The 7277-nt window shown below is 31.5% G+C and overlaps 1 non-coding gene across 1 annotated transcript; it reads right to left on the bottom strand.

The window, feature by feature from the left end:
- Positions 1–1907: 1907 nt before the first annotated feature.
- LOC121224744 (small nucleolar RNA R71) lies at positions 1908–2014 on the bottom strand. Its single transcript, XR_005922489.1, has one exon. It is a non-coding gene; the product is annotated as a small nucleolar RNA R71 (small nucleolar RNA).
- Between the last annotated feature and the right edge of the window lie 5263 nt (positions 2015–7277).

Raw genomic sequence — 7277 nt, 5'->3', positions numbered from 1 at the left:
ATGAAATAACATCAAAATCTAGGAAAATACTTATATCACTATTTAATTCTCTAAACACACCACCACATCACAATTTAACATATTTATAGACATATAAAGTATATATAATCACACCAAGGCTTTAAAATTCATTATCAAACTATATTAGTCAAAAATTCATTTCGTATTCATACTTACAATACATACCTCACTTAAAATGTGTTACTTGAATAGCAAATGATCGGAGAGTACCATGATGTCTTTCAACCCTGGTCTTATTTATTCTCGTCTTGATGGCATAGTGTTTTCAACCATGTCTTATTCATTTTCCATCGTGTTGCCATAGTGTCTTTCAACTATGGTCTTACTTCTTTAATTCGTGATGCCATATCATCTTTTAGCTATGGTCTTACTCGATAGAATCGTGATGCCATAACGTCTTTTAGCTATGGTCTTACTCAATAAAATCGTGATGCCATAACGTCTTTCAACTATGGTATTACTCGTTTATGGTATGGTGCCATAATGTCTTTCAACTATGGTCTTAATTGTTTCCTTCAAGCCAACAAAATCGATTCATATATAAACAATTAATATCAAACAATCGAAACAAAAACTAATTGATTTAATCAAGTTCGTAGACTGAATTGTAATAGTTGCAGAAGTTTAAAGACTATTTTGAAATTTTCCCTTTTCCACGAAAGTCAACAGGGTCTTGATCTAAAATGTAAAATTTTCCCTTTATTAGCTTATATTCATATGCCAATTAATTCTTCATTTTATACTCTTTTATTTTTTAAAATTACATAATTTCCCCTAACTTTTACAACTATTGCAATTTAGTCCCTTAACCTAAAAATAATCAAATTAACCATTTTCTCAAGTTTAAAATTGACAGATGAATAATCTAGGCCCTTAAACAGTCCCAATTATACCTCTAATTCACCATCAAACCTTGAAATTTTAACATTTTAACAATTTAATCCTTAAATAAAAAAATAATAAAAACTACTATACATAACAACCAAATACCACAATCAAAGCTTCAAACACATTATTATCATAAAAATTAACCAAGATTCATTAATGGAAACTTCTAAAATTTTTAACAAATTAAAAACTGAAGGTACGGGTTAGATGGACTTAGTTGTAACAATCTTAAAAACATAAAAATCATAAAAAATGGGATAAAAATACATACCATACAATTGATTTTAAGCATGGCTGAAACTTTGGTATTCTTGAACCCTGGCTTTCGGTGAAGAAAGGTTGAAGAAAGTGAATAAAAAATAATGAAATAGCCATTTGTCTCATTTTTGTTTTAATTACTTTTTTTTACATTATGAACTTATAATATAACTTATAATTTTTATAAGTAAACCATTAATGAACCGTCCAACATAAATGAATATGGCTTATTTGCCAAATAAAACCATCCAACAAGTTATTTAAACCCATTTAGCCCTTATAACTTAATAGCGATTAACTTATGCGACTTTTACGATTTAGTCCTTTTTCTTTAATTAACTATCTAAACATTAAAATTTATTAACCATTTTAATACAACTCGAATAACACTCTGTAAATATTTAACAAAATATTTACGGGCTCGGTTTATAGAAATGAGGTCCCAAAACCTCCTTTTTTAAAACCCTGTTGACTTTAAGGGTTTACCACATGAACCTAATTATCATTTCAAATAGAATAAATTATTATTATAAAAATTTATTAAAATACTATTTTTGACTTGTAAATATTAAATAATAATATTTACGAATTCACTCATCGAATTTGTGGCCCCGAAACCACTAAAAAATGGGCTATTACAAAAATAATGGTTGAATTCATTTCCACGGGATTCTATCATGACTTGGGATCAGATGACTGAGAAGTTTCTATTGAAGTACTTCTTACCGGCTAAAACAACTAAGTTTAGGAACGGCATCTCTTCTTTTGCTCAAATTGATTTGGAAACATTATATGATGCATGATAGAGATTTAAGGATATTTTGAGAAGGTGTCCTCATCATGGTTACCTTTATGGTTACAAGTTCAAACCTTTTACAATGGTTTGAATCCCTCGACAAGGAAACTAATTGATTCAGCTGCTGGCAAAACATTGAATAATAAGACTCCTGAGGCAGCTTAAGAGTTTGTTTCAGAGATGACACTGAATAACTATTAGTGGCAAGTCATGAGAACGAAAATAATTAAAACAATTGATGTTTTTAATATTGATGCAGTTTCTATGTTAGCAAATCAGGTTGAAGCTTTTCGTAAGAAAATTGATGGTTTGAATTTTTCTAAGCAACTAAATTCGGTAGTGCAATGTGATGTGAATGGAGTGGGGATGATTAATTCAGAATGTTTTCCCTTTGGTTCTAGCATAGAGCATGAGCAAGTCAACTTCATAGGTAACAACCCCTCTAGGTTTTTAGCAACCTTATCAGTAAAAAAAGAAACTAAACCTTGAGGAAATGTTAACTAAATTTATTTCTGTATCTGAAACTCGATTTTGAAAGACTGAGATAACTTGAAAAAATCAACAAGCATCGATTCAAGGGCTTGAAAATTAGATTGGACAGCTTGCTAAACTGGTTTCGGAAAGACAACAAGTTAGCTTACCTAGTAATAGTGAAACTACCCTAATGAAGCAAGCCCATGGAATCACTGTTCCAAGCATCGAAGGGTTAGTCGAGCCTAAAAAGAAGCCAAATTTAGAATCCGTTGAGAAAAAATGATAGGGTTGAGGAAAGTAAGAAAGAGCATAAGCCAGTGGTTAGAGAATTCAAACAACAAATTCCATATCCGGCAGCATTAAAACAAGACAACATAAAAGAGCTTACCTTTGGCTGAAACTCTTTTGTAGATGCCCAAGTATGCAAAATTTTTAAAAGAGCTGTTAAAAAAATAAAACGAAGTTAGACGACTTGTCAACTATGGAGCTTAATGAGGATTGTTCGACCATTCTCCAAACAAACTACCTAACAAGCTGAAAGATATAGGAAGTTTTACTATTCCTTGCCTTGTTGGTAGTTTAAATGTTAAAAAAGTTTTGGCTGATTTGGGGTCTAGTATAAATGTTATGCCTTATAAAATGTTCAAACAATTTGGTCTCGGGGAACCAAAACCCACTAAGATGAATATTCAATTAGCTGATAGAACAATTAGGTATCCTAGGGGTATTGTTGAAGATGTATTTGTTAAAGTCAATAAATTTATATTCCCTGTTGATTTTGTTATATTGGACATGGATGAGGATATTGAGGTATCCATGATCTTAGGTCGACCCTTTTTAGCCACTTCTAGAACTGTTATTGATGTGGGTAATGGTGAGCTTGTATTGAGTGTAGGTGATGAAAATGTTACTCTTCAAGCATGTGATTTTGTTAGAGTTCCTAGTGAGCGAAATGATGCTCATTATTCTGTTAATGATAGTAATCATGTGGATTGACATTCGTTGTAGGAATTTACTAATGAATATGTGTTTGAATAGTATCCATCTCAAGGTGATAAAAATCAATGGACGAGTGGAGAGCGAATGGTGCAGCTCGATGATTTAGATGAATGGAGAACAAAGGCTGATGAGAACCCAAGAACGATCAAAGAAATAACTATGCAACGCCATAGTGTGCATGTAAAGAGGATGAACCAGTTCAAAGTTAGGGGCAAAGTGCTGCTATACAAATCGGATCCATGAATGTTCTCTTCAGAGCTTAAGTCAAGAGGGTCAAACCCATTTGTAGTACACATTGTATTTCCATATGGAGCCACTGAGGTAACACACCCTCATTACGGCACATTCAAGGTAAACAGTCTTTGTCTCAAACTTTATTTTGGTGGTAATACTGACAACGACAGAGAGGAGCTTTGGCTCCAAGATCTGCCTTAACCGTTAACTAAAAATGGAAGTCAAGATTAGACTCTAAATAAGTGCTTCTTAGGAGGCAGTTTGAGTGTTTTTATTTTAATTATTTATTAATTTTAATTTCATGTAATTTAAAAAAATTTAAAAAGGAAAAATAAAAAAATTTAAAAAAATTCAAAAAAATTAAAAAATATAAAAGGGTCGATACAGTTTAGGGTGATCCACATAGCCTAGAGACATGGCCGTGTGGGACACACGACCTATCACATGGGCGTGGGAAAAGCGAACGAGCATCGCACATGACCTGACACATGGTTGTGTGTGACACACGACTTGGACACATGGGTATGTCCTAGGTCGTGTGGTTATTGAGCTTATTTTTCTCTATTTTTGAATCATACACGGTCTAGGTAGTTCAACATGGCCATGTACTTTTTTTTCCTTTTTAAAGTTGGTTTTTTTTCTTTTCTTTTTTTGTTTCCTTCCTACCCCAACCAAAGTGATTTCATTTAGTTTTATATTTTATTTGTTTTTTTAATTTTATTATGCACTGTATTTTTATTGTTTTTTCGATTGTTTTTCTATTTCTTTATCTTATTTATTTTTGTCTATTTTCTTATTAGTTTTCTCGGAAACATGTGCTTCATTTAAATTCGCCTACAATTTCGATTTTCACTATTCTGGCAAATTCATCCAAATTTAGGGCAGTTTTAGTTCTCTCCGTCCCTTATGATATTGTGCTTATTCTGTGATTATATCTATTTGTACACTAAAGACAATGTGCATCGTAAATGTGGAGAGGTTTTTTATGTTCTTATGGGATAAAATCCCTGAATTGTTGTTTGTGTTTGAGTAATTTTCTCAAACCTATCATTGAGGTTAATTTTTTTAATTGAGAGTTTTTATTGATTCTGTCTTGGGATTTATTTGTGGATGTCTGTGCATTGGTTGATTTATACTTTAAGACATGAGAGAGTCAAGCATGATAAGATGTTTTTATAGAAATAATTGTTTTAGGTTGTCTCCCAAAATTGAAATATTATCTTGAAGTTTTAATTTTATAGGTTTGACATCAAAACCATAATTTTTTGTGAGATCTTGAGCCTATAGAGCATATATTTTATTTCGTGCTCATTTTATTTTTAGTTGTGAGTATGTCAACTTGATTTGTTATTCTAGAACTTGCTTCGATTATACATATCAAGACCACATTATTAATTTGATATATTGAGATGATAAAGGCACATAGGATTTAACCCACCTAACCTTTAATCTGCTTACCTACTGGATTAACCCTTAGTGAATCCCGTTAATCCTAACACCGTTTTTTCCTTCTAACCTATTAATGTTAACTCATACCCATATATATGTTGTAAAATTATCCTTTTTATTGACTCCCTTTTTATCGAGATTTGATTTGGTTAGTGGCCTAATTTTGTTTCATTATTCAAATTGCTGAATTTTATTTGGTTCCAAAAAAAAAGGAGAAAAAATGAAAAAAAATTGATTGAGCTTGAATCATTAGCTTCATATTGTGTTGAAAAGCTCATTTTTAATATTTAATTCTTGTTGATGTGAATACTGATTTTTTTTAGTTTGGTAACTTATCAACTTGACTCTCGATTGTAGCCAATTTTTCTCATTGTTTCCATACCCTTAACCTATTCCCCATTACAACCTTGTAAAGACCTCTTGGTTGGTGTGTCATCTCATTTTATAATGGTGGAGATTTGATTTTCAAGCAAACACATGCTAATAACATTTTTCGTTCAACAGTTGAGTGCATACTGCTTGAACCTTAAACAGTTTGAGTGCATTGAGTGAATCTTTAGTGAGGATGTTATTTCTTGTTGAGTTTGAATTTCATGTAATTATTGAGATACGAGAGATGCTTAATATTTTTAAAGCTTAAAATTTTCTGCTTGGATTACTTGTGCTGTTTAGTATCATTTTAGTGCGAATTTCCAATGCATGATTATCTATAAATTATCCTAAGACATTATTGGTGGAAACAATAAATTAAGGGAGATTAACATGAATTTGGGTTCAGAATTTTTCTTGAGAACAAGAAAACGCTTAAGTGTGAGGATATTTGATAAGTGTTAAAAGGAATATGTTTTAGCCTATTTCTTCATGCGTTTTTGGATGATTATTCGATTTAAAGGGTGAATTTTATGCTCCTAATCCTTTAAATTCATGTTTCTATAGTTAGGAGAGCATTAGGGAGTAAAAGGAGTGAAAAATGAGCAAAAAGCAGAAAATTAGAGCAAGGTATAGGGGCCACACGGGCTGGACCATTCCACACGGCCTATATATGACAAATTTAAAAAAGATAGGAGTGAACCATCAGAGAATACTCAATAAAACAACTCGAAAAACACCATTGAAGCTAATTCTGAAGTAGATTTCTGTCAAGATTGAAGACTCCCAGTTGATTTCTTGGGAAGCCTTCATGAGTTTCTTTATTTCTTTCGGTTATTTTGTATTTTGGATGTGTTTATTTTTAAGCATGAATTAATTTTCTAAATACCTAGGGAGATGAACCCTATGATGAATTATGTCATTTGATTTTTATTTTAAGCAATGAATACTTAGATCTTGTTCTCAATTATGTGTGCTTAATTCTTGGTTTGATATTTCTAAATTATTAATCCATTTTTGATGTGCTTAAATCAAAGGAGAAATAGACCCTGTTTAAGAGTAGATCTAGTGTAATTGAGTGGAGTTTCATGCAATCTTAGAAATAGGATGACATAAATATACCGGATTAGAGTCAAATCTAATAGGGAAATCCATAAATCAAGTTAATGCAATAATAGCGGTTTTAATTAGAAAGAAATTTCAATTAATCAACCTAGAGTCAGTTGCTCTTATTCTTGAAGAGAGATATTAGCATAATTTAGGGATTTCTACGAATTAAGATACTACGTGAAGAAATTGCATGATGTAGATTGATAATGACAAGTGAAATCTAAGTGAATTCTTTCCTAAGTATTGTTTTGGTTCTTGGTTGTTGACTCGATTTTTTTCTTAATTTGTTCTTTGTTGCTTTCGTAGTTAACTAGTTTAGTTAATTTTAGTTTTCAATCAATCATTCGAATTTATCAGTTAAATAATAGAAAGATAGTAATTACTAATACTTTTAGTCTTTCTGGGAACGATATTTTTGCTAACCATAGCAATACTATTAAATGTAGGTGAACTTCCTTTGTTAGATTTTTAGTTGGTTTATGACTACAACATTGTGCCCATGCAACCTAACCTGCTAAAATCAAATTCGGAGCTACATATGCAACATTTCAATATGACGCAACATGTTGAAGTTGCCAGCACAATCTGTAACACCCTTTTACCCGAGTTCTTACGATAACTCAAGCAAATGATGCTACATTTATAAACTAAGAGCACTAAATTAAACATCATCTAATTC

This window comes from Gossypium hirsutum, chromosome D12 (assembly GCF_007990345.1).
Source record: "Gossypium hirsutum isolate 1008001.06 chromosome D12, Gossypium_hirsutum_v2.1, whole genome shotgun sequence".
Lineage (NCBI taxonomy): Eukaryota > Viridiplantae > Streptophyta > Magnoliopsida > Malvales > Malvaceae > Gossypium > Gossypium hirsutum.
The sequence above is the reverse complement of the archived record's forward strand: the minus strand, read 5'-3'. Positions and strand labels throughout refer to the sequence as shown.